Genomic DNA, 18,390 nt, shown 5'->3' with positions numbered 1-18,390 from the left:
GGAGCAGAATTCTCGCAGTCTTTCCACTGAATTCTCTGTCCCTGTCCTTTCCCTGCCTCTCTGTTGCAGATGGAAGCTGCTGGTGCCATTCTCAGCTTGAAGCCCTCTTTTGATGCAAGCACATGCTCCCAGGTGTGTTCCGCAGCTGTAGCTCAGTGTTGATGCAAAGCTTTTGTGTTCCTCATGGAACCAAGGAGCCATTGTGACACTGCAGGGGCTCATGGGATCAAGGAGACAATTGTGACAGTACAGAACCTCCTAGAAACAAGGCTCCATGGTGACACCATGGGGAATCATGGAATCAAGGAGCCCATTGAGACACAGCCAGGCCGCAGGGAACCAATGGTCCATTGTTACACTGCGGATTCAAGAAGACCATGGGGACAGCACGGAACCTCATGGAACCATACGTCCATTGGGACACAGCAGCGCCTCATGGACACAAGGGGACCATTGTGGCAAAGCAGGGCCTCATGGAAGTATGGAGAGCATTGTGACATTGTGGGGAATCATGGAAGCATGGAGAGCATTGTGACACTAAGGAAACTCATGGAACCGAGGCGACCACTGGGACACAATGGAACCACATGGAACCAAGGCTCCATGATGACTTTGTAGGGCCTCATGGCGCACAGGATCCATTGTGACACAGCAGGACCTCGTGGAACCAAGGAGCCTTTGGGATACTCCAGATACGCATGGAAGCCAGGGTGCACTGAGACACAGCGGGGCCTTGTTGGAAGCAAAGACACCTCTGCAAAAAGCAGGGGAGCTCCTAGAACCAAGGAGTCCATTGTTACAATAGAAAAGCTATGGAACCAAGAGGCCATTGTGACACAGCGGGGCCTCATGGAACCAATTGTCCATTATGACAATGCGGATCGAAGGAGACCATGGTGACATTGCGGAATCTCATGGAAGCAAGGAGCCATTGTGACCCAGTGGGGCCTCATGGAATCAAGGAGACCATTGTGACACAGGTGATGCACATGAAGCCAAGGAGCCATTGTGACACTTTGGGCTTCTTCCCTTCAGCTCTGCAGCTGGCTGTCCCAGCCCACTGCACCATGTGCCACGTGCTCTCCTCAGGGCTCTGCCTGCACACAGGCCCAGGAGAAGTTTTCCTGTTTGTAAGGAAAGAATGGAAAAGCCTGACATGGTTTCCTAAACAACAAACCCCACATGCTCACTCCAGGCTGCCTGCAATGATGTCCCCTTTCTACAAGGGACACTGTGAGCAGGAATGATCTGTGGGAGCAGAATTCTCGCAGTCTTTCCACTGAATTCTCTGTCCCTGTCCTTTCCCTGCCTCTCTGTTGCAGATGGAAGCTGCTGGTGCCATTCTCAGCTTGAAGCCCTCTTTTGATGCAAGCACATGCTCCCAGGTGTGTTCCGCAGCTGTAGCTCAGTGTTGATGCAAAGCTTTTGTGTTCCTCACGGAACCAAGGAGCCATTGTGACACTGCAGGGGCTCATGGGATGAAGGAGACAATTGTGACAGTACAGAACCTCCTAGAAACAAGGCTCCATGGTGACACCATGGGGAATCATGGAATCAAGGAGCCCATTGAGACACAGCCAGGCCGCAGGGAACCAATGGTCCATTGTTACACTGCGGATTCAAGAAGACCATGGGGACACCACGGAACCTCATGGAACCATACGTCCATTGGGACACAGCAGGGCCTCATGGACACAAGGGGACCATTGTGGCAAAGCAGGGCCTCATGGAAGTATGGAGAGCATTGTGACATTGTGGGGAATCATGGAAGCATGGAGAGCATTGTGACATTGTGGGGAATCATGGAAGCATGGAGAGCATTGTGACACTAAGGAAACTCATGGAACCGAGGCGACCACTGGGACACAATGGAACCACATGGAACCAAGGCTCCATGATGACTTTGTAGGGCCTCATGGCGCACAGGATCCATTGTGACACAGCAGGACCTCGTGGAACCAAGGAGCCTTTGGGATACTCCAGATACGCATGGAAGCCAGGGTGCACTGAGACACAGCGGGGCCTTGTTGGAACCAAAGACACCTCTGCAAAAAGCAGGGGAGCTCCTAGAACCAAGGAGTCCATTGTTACAATAGAAAACCTATGGAACCAAGAGGCCATTGTGACACAGCGGGGCCTCATGGAACCAATTGTCCATTATGACAATGCGGATCGAAGGAGACCATGGTGACATTGCGGAATCTCATGGAAGCAAGGAGCCATTGTGACCCAGTGGGGCCTCATGGAATCAAGGAGACCATTGTGACACAGGTGATGCACATGAAGCCAAGGAGCCATTGTGACACTTTGGGCTTCTTCCCTTCAGCTCTGCAGCTGGCTGTCCCAGCCCACTGCACCATGTGCCACGTGCTCTCCTCAGGGCTCTGCCTGCACACAGGCCCAGGAGAAGTTTTCCTGTTTGTAGGGAAAGAATGGAAAAGCCTGACATGGTTTCCTAAACAACAAACCCCACATGCTCAGTCCAAGCTGCCTGCAATGCTGTCCCCTTTCTACAAGAGACACTGTGAGCAGGAATGATCTGTGGGAGCAGAATTGTCGCAGTCTTTCCACTGAGTTCTCTGTCCCTGTCCTTTCCCTGCCTCTCTGTTGCAGATGGAAGCTGCTGGTGCCATTCTCAGCTTGAAGCCCTCTTTTGATGCAAGCATATAGTCCCAGGTGTGTTCAGCAGCTGTAGCTCAGTGTTGATGCAAAGCTTTTGTGTTCCTCATGGAACCAAGGAGCCATTGTGACACTGCAGGGGCTCATGGGATCAAGGAGACAATTGTGACAGTACAGAACCTCCTAGAAACAAGGCTCCATGGTGACACCATGGGGAATCATGGAATCAAGGAGCCCATTGAGACACAGCCAGGCCGCAGGGAACCAATGGTCCATTGTTACACTGCGGATTCAAGAAGACCATGGGGACAGCACGGAACCTCATGGAACCATACGTCCATTGGGACACAGCAGCGCCTCATGGACACAAGGGGACCATTGTTGCAAACAGGGCCTCATGGAAGTATGGAGAGCATTGTGACATTGTGGGGAATCATGGAAGCATGGAGAGCATTGTGACACTAAGGAAACTCATGGAACCGAGGCGACCACTGGGACACAATGGAACCACATGGAACCAAGGCTCCATGATGACTTTGTAGGGCCTCATGGTGCACAGGATCCATTGTGACACAGCAGGACCTCGTGGAACCAAGGAGTCTTTGTGATACTCCAGATGCGCGTGGAACCAAGGAGCCTTTGGGATACTCCAGATGCGCATGGAAGCCAGGGTGCACTGAGACACAGCTGCACCTTGTTGGAACCAAAGACACCTCTGCAAAAAGCAGGGGAGCTCATACAACCAAGGAGTCCATTGTTACAATAGAAAACCTATGGAACCAAGGGGCCATTGTGACACAGCGGGGCCGCATGGAACCAATTGTCCATTATGACAATGCGGATCGAAGGAGACCATGGTGACACTGCGGAACCTCATGGAAGCAAGGAGCCATTGTGACCCAGTGGGGCCTCATGGAATCAAGGAGACCATTGTGACACAGGTGATGCACATGAAGCCAAGGAGCCATTGTGACACTTTGGGCTTCTTCCCTTCAGCTCTGCAGCTGGCTGTCCCAGCCCACTGCACCATGTGCCACGTGCTCTCCTCAGGGCTCTGCCTGCACACAGGCCCAGGAGAAGTTTTCCTGTTTGTAGGGAAAGAATGGAAAAGCCTGACATGGTTTCCTAAACAACAAACCCCATATGCTCAGTCCAGGCTGCCCGCAATGATGTCCCCTTTCTACAAGGGACACTGTGAGCAGGAATGATCTGTGGGAGCAGAATTCTCGCAGTCTTTCCACTGAATTCTCTGTCCCTGTCCTTTCCCTGCCTCTCTGTTGCAGATGGAAGCTGCTGGTGCCATTCTCAGCTTGAAGCCCTCTTTTGATGCAAGCACATGCTCCCAGGTGTGTTCAGCAGCTGTAGCTCAGTGTTGATGCAAAGCTTTTGTGTTCCTCATGGAACCAAGGAGCCATTGTGACACTGCAGGGGCTCATGGGATCAAGGAGACAATTGTGACAGTACAGAACCTCCTAGAAACAAGGCTCCATGGTGACACCATGGGGAATCATGGAATCAAGGAGCCCATTGAGACACAGCCAGGCCGCAGGGAACCAATGGTCCATTGTTACACTGCGGATTCAAGAAGACCATGGGGACAGCACGGAACCTCATGGAACCATACGTCCATTGGGACACAGCAGGGCCTCATGGACACAAGGGGACCATTGTGGCAAAGCAGGGCCTCATGGAAGTATGGAGAGCATTGTGACAGTAAGGAAACTCATGGAACCAAGGCGACCAGCGGGACACAATGGAACCACATGGAACCAAGGCTCCATGATGACTTTGTAGGGCCTCATGGCGCACAGGATCCATTGTGACACAGCAGGACCTCGTGGAACCAAGGAGCCTTTGTGATACTCCAGATACGCATGGAAGCCAGGGTGCACTGAGACACAGCGGGGCCTTGTTGGAACCAAAGACACCTCTGCAAAAAGCAGGGGAGCTCCTAGAACCAAGGAGTGCATTGTTACAATAGAAAACCTATGGAACCAAGAGGCCATTGTGACACAGCGGGGCCTCATGGAACCAATTGTCCATTATGACAATGCGGATCGAAGGAGACCATGGTGACATTGCGGAATCTCATGGAAGCAAGGAGCCATTGTGACCCAGTGGGGCCTCATGGAATCAAGGAGACCATTGTGACACAGGTGATGCACATGAAGCCAAGGAGCCATTGCGACACTTTGGGCTTCTTCCCTTCAGCTCTGCAGCTGGCTGTCCCAGCCCACTGCACCATGTGCCACGTGCTCTCCTCAGGGCTCTGCCTGCACACAGGCCCAGGAGAAGTTTTCCTGTTTGTAAGGAAAGAATGGAAAAGCCTGAGCAGGTTTCCTAAACAACAAACCCCACATGCTCACTCCAGGCTGCCTGCAATGATATCCCCTTTCTACAAGAGACACTGTGAGCAGGAATGATCTGTGGGAGCAGAATTGTCGCAGTCTTTCCACTGAATTCTCTGTCCCTGTCCTTTCCCTGCCTCTCTGTTGCAGATGGAAGCTGCTGGTGCCATTCTCAGCTTGAAGCCCTCTTTTGATGCAAGCACATGCTCCCAGGTGTGTTCAGCAGCTGTAGCTCAATGTTGATGCAAAGCTTTTGTGTTCCTCATGGAACCAAGGAGCCATTGTGACACTGCAGGGGCTCATGGGATCAAGGAGACAACTGTGACAGTACAGAACCTCCTAGAAACAAGGCTCCATGGTGACACCATGGGGAACCATGGAATCAAGGAGCCCATTGAGACACAGCCAGGCCGCAGGGAACCAATGGTCCATTGTTACACTGCGGATTCAAGAAGACCATGGGGACAGCACGGAACCTCATGGAACCATACGTCCATTGGGACACAGCAGGGCCTCATGGACACAAGGGGACCATTGTGGCAAACAGGGCCTCATGGAAGCATGGAGAGCATTGTGACATTGTGGGGAATCATGGAAGCATGGAGAGCATTGTGACAGTAAGGAAACTCATGGAACCAAGGCGACCAGTGGGACACAATGGAACCACATGGAACCAAGGCTCCATGATGACTTTGTAGGGCCTCATGGCGCACAGGATCCATTGTGACACAGCAGGACCTCGTGGAACCAAGGAGCCTTTGTGATACTCCAGATGCGCATGGAAGCCAGGGTGCACTGAGACAGAGCGGGGCCTTGTTGGAACCAAAGACACCTCTGCAAAAAGCAGGGGAGCTCATACAACCAAGGAGTGCATTGTTACAATAGAAAAGCTATGGAACCAAGGGGCCATTGTGACAGAGTGGGGCCACATGGAAGCAATTGTCCATTGTGACAATGCGGATCGAAGGAGAGCATGCTCACGCTGCGGAACCTCATGGAAGCAAGGAGCCATTGTGACCCAGTGGGGCCTCATGGAATCAAGGAGACCATTGTGACACAGGTGATGCACATGAAGCCAAGGAGCCATTGTGACACTTTGGGCTTCTTCCCTTCAGCTCTGCAGCTGGCTGTCCCAGCCCACTGCACCATGTGCCACCTGCTCTCCTCAGGGCTCTGCCTGCACACAGGCCCAGGAGAAGTTTTCCTGTTTGTAGGGAAAGAATGGAAAAGCCTGACATGGTTTCCTAAACAACAAACCCCACATGCTCAGTCCAAGCTGCCTGCAATGCTGTCCCCTTTCTACAAGAGACACTGTGAGCAGGAATGATCTGTGGGAGCAGAATTGTCGCAGTCTTTCCACTGAATTCTCTGTCCCTGTCCTTTCCCTGCCTCTCTGTTGCAGATGGAAGCTGCTGGTGCCATTCTCAGCTTGAAGCCCTCTTTTGATGCAAGCACATGCTCCCAGGTGTGTTCCGCAGCTGTAGCTCAGTGTTGATGCAAAGCTTTTGTGTTCCTCATGGAACCAAGGAGCCATTGTGACACTGCAGGGGCTCATGGGATCAAGGAGACAATTGTGACAGTACAGAACCTCCTAGAAACAAGGCTCCATGGTGACACCATGGGGAATCATGGAATCAAGGAGCCCATTGTGTCACAGCCAGGCCGCAGGGAACCAATGGTCCATTGTTACACTGCGGATTCAAGAAGACCATGGGGACAGCACGGAACCTCATGGAACCATACGTCCATTGGGACACAGCAGGGCCTCATGGACACAAGGGGACCATTGTGGCAAACAGGGCCTCATGGAAGTATGGAGAGCATTGTGACATTGTGGGGAATCATGGAAGTATGGAGAGCATTGTGACAGTAAGGAAACTCATGGAACCAAGGCGACCAGCGGGACACAATGGAACCACATGGAACCAAGGCTCCATGATGACTTTGTAGGGCCTCATGGCGCACAGGATCCATTGTGACACAGCAGGACCTCGTGGAACCAAGGAGCCTTTGTGATACTCCAGATACGCATGGAAGCCAGGGTGCACTGAGACACAGCGGGGCCTTGTTGGAACCAAAGACACCTCTGCAAAAAGCAGGGGAGCTCCTAGAACCAAGGAGTGCATTGTTACAATAGAAAAGCTATGGAACCAAGAGGCCATTGTGACACAGCGGGGCCTCATGGAACCAATTGTCCATTATGACAATGCAGATCGAAGGAGACCATGGTGACATTGCGGAATCTCATGGAAGCAAGGAGCCATTGTGACCCAGTGGGGCCTCATGGAATCAAGGAGACCATTGTGACACAGGTGATGCACATGAAGCCAAGGAGCCATTGTGACACTTTGGGCTTCTTCCCTTCAGCTCTGCAGCTGGCTGTCCCAGCCCACTGCACCATGTGCCACGTGCTCTCCTCAGGGCTCTGCCTGCACACAGGCCCAGGAGAAGTTTTCCTGTTTGTAAGGAAAGAATGGAAAAGCCTGAGCAGGTTTCCTAAACAACAAACCCCACATGCTCACTCCAGGCTGCCCGCAATGATGTCCCCTTTCTACAAGGGACACTGTGAGCAGGAATGATCTGTGGGAGCAGAATTCTCGCAGTCTTTCCACTGAATTCTCTGTCCCTGTCCTTTCCCTGCCTCTCTGTTGCAGATGGAAGCTGCTGGTGCCATTCTCAGCTTGAAGCCCTCTTTTGATGCAAGCACATGCTCCCAGGTGTGTTCAGCAGCTGTAGCTCAGTGTTGATGCAAAGCTTTTGTGTTCCTCATGGAACCAAGGAGCCATTGTGACACTGCAGGGGCTCATGGGATCAAGGAGACAATTGTGACAGTACAGAACCTCCTAGAAACAAGGCTCCATGGTGACACCATGGGGAATCATGGAATCAAGGAGCCCATTGAGACACAGCCAGGCCGCAGGGAACCAATGGTCCATTGTTACACTGCGGATTCAAGAAGACCATGGGGACAGCACGGAACCTCATGGAACCATACGTCCATTGGGACACAGCAGGGCCTCATGGACACAAGGGGACCATTGTGGCAAAGCAGGGCCTCATGGAAGTATGGAGAGCATTGTGACATTGTGGGGAATCATGGAAGCATGGAGAGCATTGTGACACTAAGGAAACTCATGGAACCGAGGCGACCACTGGGACACAATGGAACCACATGGAACCAAGGCTCCATGATGACTTTGTAGGGCCTCATGGCGCACAGGATCCATTGTGACACAGCAGGACCTCGTGGAACCAAGGAGCCTTTGGGATACTCCAGATACGCATGGAAGCCAGGGTGCACTGAGACACAGCGGGGCCTTGTTGGAACCAAAGACACCTCTGCAAAAAGCAGGGGAGCTCCTAGAACCAAGGAGTCCATTGTTACAATAGAAAACCTATGGAACCAAGAGGCCATTGTGACACAGCGGGGCCTCATGGAACCAATTGTCCATTATGACAATGCGGATCGAAGGAGACCATGGTGACATTGCGGAATCTCATGGAAGCAAGGAGCCATTGTGACCCAGTGGGGCCTCATGGAATCAAGGAGACCATTGTGACACAGGTGATGCACATGAAGCCAAGGAGCCATTGTGACACTTTGGGCTTCTTCCCTTCAGCTCTGCAGCTGGCTGTCCCAGCCCACTGCACCATGTGCCACGTGCTCTCCTCAGGGCTCTGCCTGCACACAGGCCCAGGAGAAGTTTTCCTGTTTGTAGGGAAAGAATGGAAAAGCCTGACATGGTTTCCTAAACAACAAACCCCACATGCTCAGTCCAAGCTGCCTGCAATGCTGTCCCCTTTCTACAAGAGACACTGTGAGCAGGAATGATCTGTGGGAGCAGAATTGTCGCAGTCTTTCCACTGAGTTCTCTGTCCCTGTCCTTTCCCTGCCTCTCTGTTGCAGATGGAAGCTGCTGGTGCCATTCTCAGCTTGAAGCCCTCTTTTGATGCAAGCATATAGTCCCAGGTGTGTTCAGCAGCTGTAGCTCAGTGTTGATGCAAAGCTTTTGTGTTCCTCATGGAACCAAGGAGCCATTGTGACACTGCAGGGGCTCATGGGATCAAGGAGACAATTGTGACAGTACAGAACCTCCTAGAAACAAGGCTCCATGGTGACACCATGGGGAATCATGGAATCAAGGAGCCCATTGAGACACAGCCAGGCCGCAGGGAACCAATGGTCCATTGTTACACTGCGGATTCAAGAAGACCATGGGGACAGCACGGAACCTCATGGAACCATACGTCCATTGGGACACAGCAGCGCCTCATGGACACAAGGGGACCATTGTTGCAAACAGGGCCTCATGGAAGTATGGAGAGCATTGTGACATTGTGGGGAATCATGGAAGCATGGAGAGCATTGTGACACTAAGGAAACTCATGGAACCGAGGCGACCACTGGGACACAATGGAACCACATGGAACCAAGGCTCCATGATGACTTTGTAGGGCCTCATGGTGCACAGGATCCATTGTGACACAGCAGGACCTCGTGGAACCAAGGAGTCTTTGTGATACTCCAGATGCGCGTGGAACCAAGGAGCCTTTGGGATACTCCAGATGCGCATGGAAGCCAGGGTGCACTGAGACACAGCTGGACCTTGTTGGAACCAAAGACACCTCTGCAAAAAGCAGGGGAGCTCATACAACCAAGGAGTCCATTGTTACAATAGAAAACCTATGGAACCAAGGGGCCATTGTGACACAGCGGGGCCGCATGGAACCAATTGTCCATTATGACAATGCGGATCGAAGGAGACCATGGTGACACTGCGGAATCTCATGGAAGCAAGGAGCCATTGTGACCCAGTGGGGCCTCATGGAATCAAGGAGACCATTGTGACACAGGTGATGCACATGAAGCCAAGGAGCCATTGTGACACTTTGGGCTTCTTCCCTTCAGCTCTGCAGCTGGCTGTCCCAGCCCACTGCACCATGTGCCACGTGCTCTCCTCAGGGCTCTGCCTGCACACAGGCCCAGGAGAAGTTTTCCTGTTTGTAGGGAAAGAATGGAAAAGCCTGACATGGTTTCCTAAACAACAAACCCCACATGCTCAGTCCAGGCTGCCCGCAATGATGTCCCCTTTCTACAAGGGACACTGTGAGCAGGAATGATCTGTGGGAGCAGAATTCTCGCAGTCTTTCCACTGAATTCTCTGTCCCTGTCCTTTCCCTGCCTCTCTGTTGCAGATGGAAGCTGCTGGTGCCATTCTCAGCTTGAAGCCCTCTTTTGATGCAAGCACATGCTCCCAGGTGTGTTCAGCAGCTGTAGCTCAGTGTTGATGCAAAGCTTTTGTGTTCCTCATGGAACCAAGGAGCCATTGTGACACTGCAGGGGCTCATGGGATCAAGGAGACAATTGTGACAGTACAGAACCTCCTAGAAACAAGGCTCCATGGTGACACCATGGGGAATCATGGAATCAAGGAGCCCATTGAGACACAGCCAGGCCGCAGGGAACCAATGGTCCATTGTTACACTGCGGATTCAAGAAGACCATGGGGACACCACGGAACCTCATGGAACCATACGTCCATTGGGACACAGCAGGGCCTCATGGACACAAGGGGACCATTGTGGCAAAGCAGGGCCTCATGGAAGTATGGAGAGCATTGTGACAGTAAGGAAACTCATGGAACCAAGGCGACCAGCGGGACACAATGGAACCACATGGAACCAAGGCTCCATGATGACTTTGTAGGGCCTCATGGCGCACAGGATCCATTGTGACACAGCAGGACCTCGTGGAACCAAGGAGCCTTTGTGATACTCCAGATACGCATGGAAGCCAGGGTGCACTGAGACACAGCGGGGCCTTGTTGGAACCAAAGACACCTCTGCAAAAAGCAGGGGAGCTCCTAGAACCAAGGAGTGCATTGTTACAATAGAAAACCTATGGAACCAAGAGGCCATTGTGACACAGCGGGGCCTCATGGAACCAATTGTCCATTATGACAATGCGGATCGAAGGAGACCATGGTGACATTGCGGAATCTCATGGAAGCAAGGAGCCATTGTGACCCAGTGGGGCCTCATGGAATCAAGGAGACCATTGTGACACAGGTGATGCACATGAAGCCAAGGAGCCATTGTGACACTTTGGGCTTCTTCCCTTCAGCTCTGCAGCTGGCTGTCCCAGCCCACTGCACCATGTGCCACGTGCTCTCCTCAGGGCTCTGCCTGCACACAGGCCCAGGAGAAGTTTTCCTGTTTGTAGGGAAAGAATGGAAAAGCCTGACATGGTTTCTTAAACAACAAACCCCACATGCTCAGTCCAGGCTGCCTGCAATGATGTCCCCTTTCTACAAGGGACACTGTGAGCAGGAATGATCTGTGGGAGCAGAATTCTCGCAGTCTTTCCACTGAATTCTCTGTCCCTGTCCTTTCCCTGCCTCTCTGTTGCAGATGGAAGCTGCTGGTGCCATTCTCAGCTTGAAGCCCTCTTTTGATGCAAGCACATGCTCCCAGGTGTGTTCCGCAGCTGTAGCTCAGTGTTGATGCAAAGCTTTTGTGTTCCTCATGGAACCAAGGAGCCATTGTGACACTGCAGGGGCTCATGGGATCAAGGAGACAATTGTGACAGTACAGAACCTCCTAGAAACAAGGCTCCATGGTGACACCATGGGGAATCATGGAATCAAGGAGCCCATTGAGACACAGCCAGGCCGCAGGGAACCAATGGTCCATTGTTACACTGCGGATTCAAGAAGACCATGGGGACAGCACGGAACCTCATGGAACCATACGTCCATTGGGACACAGCAGCGCCTCATGGACACAAGGGGACCATTGTGGCAAAGCAGGGCCTCATGGAAGTATGGAGAGCATTGTGACATTGTGGGGAATCATGGAAGCATGGAGAGCATTGTGACACTAAGGAAACTCATGGAACCGAGGCGACCACTGGGACACAATGGAACCACATGGAACCAAGGCTCCATGATGACTTTGTAGGGCCTCATGGCGCACAGGATCCATTGTGACACAGCAGGACCTCGTGGAACCAAGGAGCCTTTGGGATACTCCAGATACGCATGGAAGCCAGGGTGCACTGAGACACAGCGGGGCCTTGTTGGAAGCAAAGACACCTCTGCAAAAAGCAGGGGAGCTCCTAGAACCAAGGAGTCCATTGTTACAATAGAAAAGCTATGGAACCAAGAGGCCATTGTGACACAGCGGGGCCTCATGGAACCAATTGTCCATTATGACAATGCGGATCGAAGGAGACCATGGTGACATTGCGGAATCTCATGGAAGCAAGGAGCCATTGTGACCCAGTGGGGCCTCATGGAATCAAGGAGACCATTGTGACACAGGTGATGCACATGAAGCCAAGGAGCCATTGTGACACTTTGGGCTTCTTCCCTTCAGCTCTGCAGCTGGCTGTCCCAGCCCACTGCACCATGTGCCACGTGCTCTCCTCAGGGCTCTGCCTGCACACAGGCCCAGGAGAAGTTTTCCTGTTTGTAAGGAAAGAATGGAAAAGCCTGAGCAGGTTTCCTAAACAACAAACCCCACATGCTCACTCCAGGCTGCCTGCAATGATGTCCCCTTTCTACAAGGGACACTGTGAGCAGGAATGATCTGTGGGAGCAGAATTCTCGCAGTCTTTCCACTGAATTCTCTGTCCCTGTCCTTTCCCTGCCTCTCTGTTGCAGATGGAAGCTGCTGGTGCCATTCTCAGCTTGAAGCCCTCTTTTGATGCAAGCACATGCTCCCAGGTGTGTTCCGCAGCTGTAGCTCAGTGTTGATGCAAAGCTTTTGTGTTCCTCACGGAACCAAGGAGCCATTGTGACACTGCAGGGGCTCATGGGATGAAGGAGACAATTGTGACAGTACAGAACCTCCTAGAAACAAGGCTCCATGGTGACACCATGGGGAATCATGGAATCAAGGAGCCCATTGAGACACAGCCAGGCCGCAGGGAACCAATGGTCCATTGTTACACTGCGGATTCAAGAAGACCATGGGGACACCACGGAACCTCATGGAACCATACGTCCATTGGGACACAGCAGGGCCTCATGGACACAAGGGGACCATTGTGGCAAAGCAGGGCCTCATGGAAGTATGGAGAGCATTGTGACATTGTGGGGAATCATGGAAGCATGGAGAGCATTGTGACATTGTGGGGAATCATGGAAGCATGGAGAGCATTGTGACACTAAGGAAACTCATGGAACCGAGGCGACCACTGGGACACAATGGAACCACATGGAACCAAGGCTCCATGATGACTTTGTAGGGCCTCATGGCGCACAGGATCCATTGTGACACAGCAGGACCTCGTGGAACCAAGGAGCCTTTGGGATACTCCAGATACGCATGGAAGCCAGGGTGCACTGAGACACAGCGGGGCCTTGTTGGAACCAAAGACACCTCTGCAAAAAGCAGGGGAGCTCCTAGAACCAAGGAGTCCATTGTTACAATAGAAAACCTATGGAACCAAGAGGCCATTGTGACACAGCGGGGCCTCATGGAACCAATTGTCCATTATGACAATGCGGATCGAAGGAGACCATGGTGACATTGCGGAATCTCATGGAAGCAAGGAGCCATTGTGACCCAGTGGGGCCTCATGGAATCAAGGAGACCATTGTGACACAGGTGATGCACATGAAGCCAAGGAGCCATTGTGACACTTTGGGCTTCTTCCCTTCAGCTCTGCAGCTGGCTGTCCCAGCCCACTGCACCATGTGCCACGTGCTCTCCTCAGGGCTCTGCCTGCACACAGGCCCAGGAGAAGTTTTCCTGTTTGTAGGGAAAGAATGGAAAAGCCTGACATGGTTTCCTAAACAACAAACCCCACATGCTCAGTCCAAGCTGCCTGCAATGCTGTCCCCTTTCTACAAGAGACACTGTGAGCAGGAATGATCTGTGGGAGCAGAATTGTCGCAGTCTTTCCACTGAGTTCTCTGTCCCTGTCCTTTCCCTGCCTCTCTGTTGCAGATGGAAGCTGCTGGTGCCATTCTCAGCTTGAAGCCCTCTTTTGATGCAAGCATATAGTCCCAGGTGTGTTCAGCAGCTGTAGCTCAGTGTTGATGCAAAGCTTTTGTGTTCCTCATGGAACCAAGGAGCCATTGTGACACTGCAGGGGCTCATGGGATGAAGGAGACAATTGTGACAGTACAGAACCTCCTAGAAACAAGGCTCCATGGTGACACCATGGGGAATCATGGAATCAAGGAGCCCATTGAGACACAGCCAGGCCGCAGGGAACCAATGGTCCATTGTTACACTGCGGATTCAAGAAGACCATGGGGACAGCACGGAACCTCATGGAACCATACGTCCATTGGGACACAGCAGCGCCTCATGGACACAAGGGGACCATTGTGGCAAACAGGGCCTCATGGAAGTATGGAGAGCATTGTGACATTGTGGGGAATCATGGAAGCATGGAGAGCATTGTGACACTAAGGAAACTCATGGAACCGAGGCGACCACTGGGACACAATGGAACCACATGGAACCAAGGCTCCATGATGACTTTGTAGGGCCTCATGGTGCACAGGATCCATTGTGACACAGCAGGACCTCGTGGAACCAAGGAGTCTTTGTGATACTCCAGATGCGCGTGGAACCAAGGAGCCTTTGGGATACTCCAGATGCGCATGGAAGCCAGGGTGCACTGAGACACAGCTGGACCTTGTTGGAACCAAAGACACCTCTGCAAAAAGCAGGGGAGCTCATACAACCAAGGAGTCCATTGTTACAATAGAAAACCTATGGAACCAAGGGGCCATTGTGACACAGCGGGGCCGCATGGAACCAATTGTCCATTATGACAATGCGGATCGAAGGAGACCATGGTGACACTGCGGAACCTCATGGAAGCAAGGAGCCATTGTGACCCAGTGGGGCCTCATGGAATCAAGGAGACCATTGTGACACAGGTGATGCACATGAAGCCAAGGAGCCATTGTGACACTTTGGGCTTCTTCCCTTCAGCTCTGCAGCTGGCTGTCCCAGCCCACTGCACCATGTGCCACGTGCTCTCCTCAGGGCTCTGCCTGCACACAGGCCCAGGAGAAGTTTTCCTGTTTGTAGGGAAAGAATGGAAAAGCCTGACATGGTTTCCTAAACAACAAACCCCACATGCTCAGTCCAGGCTGCCCGCAATGATGTCCCCTTTCTACAAGGGACACTGTGAGCAGGAATGATCTGTGGGAGCAGAATTCTCGCAGTCTTTCCACTGAATTCTCTGTCCCTGTCCTTTCCCTGCCTCTCTGTTGCAGATGGAAGCTGCTGGTGCCATTCTCAGCTTGAAGCCCTCTTTTGATGCAAGCACATGCTCCCAGGTGTGTTCAGCAGCTGTAGCTCAGTGTTGATGCAAAGCTTTTGTGTTCCTCATGGAACCAAGGAGCCATTGTGACACTGCAGGGGCTCATGGGATCAAGGAGACAATTGTGACAGTACAGAACCTCCTAGAAACAAGGCTCCATGGTGACACCATGGGGAATCATGGAATCAAGGAGCCCATTGAGACACAGCCAGGCCGCAGGGAACCAATGGTCCATTGTTACACTGCGGATTCAAGAAGACCATGGGGACAGCACGGAACCTCATGGAACCATACGTCCATTGGGACACAGCAGGGCCTCATGGACACAAGGGGACCATTGTGGCAAAGCAGGGCCTCATGGAAGTATGGACAGCATTGTGACAGTAAGGAAACTCATGGAACCAAGGCGACCAGCGGGACACAATGGAACCACATGGAACCAAGGCTCCATGATGACTTTGTAGGGCCTCATAGTGCACAGGATCCATTGTGACACAGCAGGACCTCGTGGAACCAAGGAGCCTTTGTGATACTCCAGATACGCATGGAAGCCAGGGTGCCCTGAGACACAGCGGGGCCTTGTTGGAACCAAAGACACCTCTGCAAAAAGCAGGGGAGCTCCTAGAACCAAGGAGTGCATTGTTACAATAGAAAACCTATGGAACCAAGAGGCCATTGTGACACAGCGGGGCCTCATGGAACCAATTGTCCATTATGACAATGCGGATCGAAGGAGACCATGGTGACATTGCGGAATCTCATGGAAGCAAGGAGCCATTGTGACCCAGTGGGGCCTCATGGAATCAAGGAGACCATTGTGACACAGGTGATGCACATGAAGCCAAGGAGCCATTGTGACACTTTGGGCTTCTTCCCTTCAGCTCTGCAGCTGGCTGTCCCAGCCCACTGCACCATGTGCCACGTGCTCTCCTCAGGGCTCTGCCTGCACACAGGCCCAGGAGAAGTTTTCCTGTTTGTAAGGAAAGAATGGAAAAGCCTGAGCAGGTTTCCTAAACAACAAACCCCACATGCTCACTCCAGGCTGCCTGCAATGATATCCCCTTTCTACAATAGACACTGTGAGCAGGAATGATCTGTGGGAGCAGAATTGTCGCAGTCTTTCCACTGAATTCTCTGTCCCTGTCCTTTCCCTGCCTCTCTGTTGCAGATGGAAGCTGCTGGTGCCATTCTCAGCTTGAAGCCCTCTTTTGATGCAAGCACATGCTCCCAGGTGTGTTCAGCAGCTGTAGCTCAATGTTGATGCAAAGCTTTTGTGTTCCTCATGGAACCAAGGAGCAATTGTGACACTGCAGGGGCTCATGGGATCAAGGAGACAACTGTGACAGTACAGAACCTCCTAGAAACAAGGCTCCATGGTGACACCATGGGGAACCATGGAATCAAGGAGCCCATTGAGACACAGCCAGGCCGCAGGGAACCAATGGTCCATTGTTACACTGCGGATTCAAGAAGACCATGGGGACAGCACGGAACCTCATGGAACCATACGTCCATTGGGACACAGCAGGGCCTCATGGACACAAGGGGACCATTGTGGCAAACAGGGCCTCATGGAAGCATGGAGAGCATTGTGACATTGTGGGGAATCATGGAAGCATGGAGAGCATTGTGACAGTAAGGAAACTCATGGAACCAAGGCGACCAGTGGGACACAATGGAACCACATGGAACCAAGGCTCCATGATGACTTTGTAGGGCCTCATGGCGCACAGGATCCATTGTGACACAGCAGGACCTCGTGGAACCAAGGAGCCTTTGTGATACTCCAGATGCGCATGGAAGCCAGGGTGCACTGAGACACAGCGGGGCCTTGTTGGAACCAAAGACACCTCTGCAAAAAGCAGGGGAGCTCCTAGAACCAAGGAGTGCATTGTTACAATAGAAAAGCTATGGAACCAAGGGGCCATTGTGACAGAGTGGGGCCACATGGAAGCAATTGTCCATTGTGACAATGCGGATCGAAGGAGAGCATGCTCACGCTGCGGAACCTCATGGAAGCAAGGAGCCATTGTGACCCAGTGGGGCCTCATGGAATCAAGGAGACCATTGTGACACAGGTGATGCACATGAAGCCAAGGAGCCATTGTGACACTTTGGGCTTCTTCCCTTCAGCTCTGCAGCTGGCTGTCCCAGCCCACTGCACCATGTGCCACCTGCTCTCCTCAGGGCTCTGCCTGCACACAGGCCCAGGAGAAGTTTTCCTGTTTGTAGGGAAAGAATGGAAAAGCCTGACATGGTTTCCTAAACAACAAACCCCACATGCTCAGTCCAAGCTGCCTGCAATGCTGTCCCCTTTCTACAAGAGACACTGTGAGCAGGAATGATCTGTGGGAGCAGAATTCTCGCAGTCTTTCCACTGAATTCTCTGTCCCTGTCCTTTCCCTGCCTCTCTGTTGCAGATGGAAGCTGCTGGTGCCATTCTCAGCTTGAAGCCCTCTTTTGATGCAAGCACATGCTCCCAGGTGTGTTCCGCAGCTGTAGCTCAGTGTTGATGCAAAGCTTTTGTGTTCCTCATGGAACCAAGGAGCCATTGTGACACTGCAGGGGCTCATGGGATCAAGGAGACAATTGTGACAGTACAGAACCTCCTAGAAACAAGGCTCCATGGTGACACCATGGGGAATCATGGAATCAAGGAGCCCATTGTGTCACAGCCAGGCCGCAGGGAACCAATGGTCCATTGTTACACTGCGGATTCAAGAAGACCATGGGGACAGCACGGAACCTCATGGAACCATACGTCCATTGGGACACAGCAGGGCCTCATGGACACAAGGGGACCATTGTGGCAAACAGGGCCTCATGGAAGTATGGAGAGCATTGTGACATTGTGGGGAATCATGGAAGTATGGAGAGCATTGTGACACTAAGGAAACTCATGGAACCAAGGCGACCAGCGGGACACAATGGAACCACATGGAACCAAGGCTCCATGATGACTTTGTAGGGCCTCATGGCGCACAGGATCCATTGTGACACAGCAGGACCTCGTGGAACCAAGGAGCCTTTGTGATACTCCAGATACGCATGGAAGCCAGGGTGCACTGAGACACAGCGGGGCCTTGTTGGAACCAAAGACACCTCTGCAAAAAGCAGGGGAGCTCCTAGAAC

This window comes from Coloeus monedula, assembly GCF_965178545.1.
Source record: "Coloeus monedula genome assembly, chromosome: 35".
Lineage (NCBI taxonomy): Eukaryota > Metazoa > Chordata > Aves > Passeriformes > Corvidae > Coloeus > Coloeus monedula.
The sequence above is the reverse complement of the archived record's forward strand: the minus strand, read 5'-3'. Positions refer to the sequence as shown.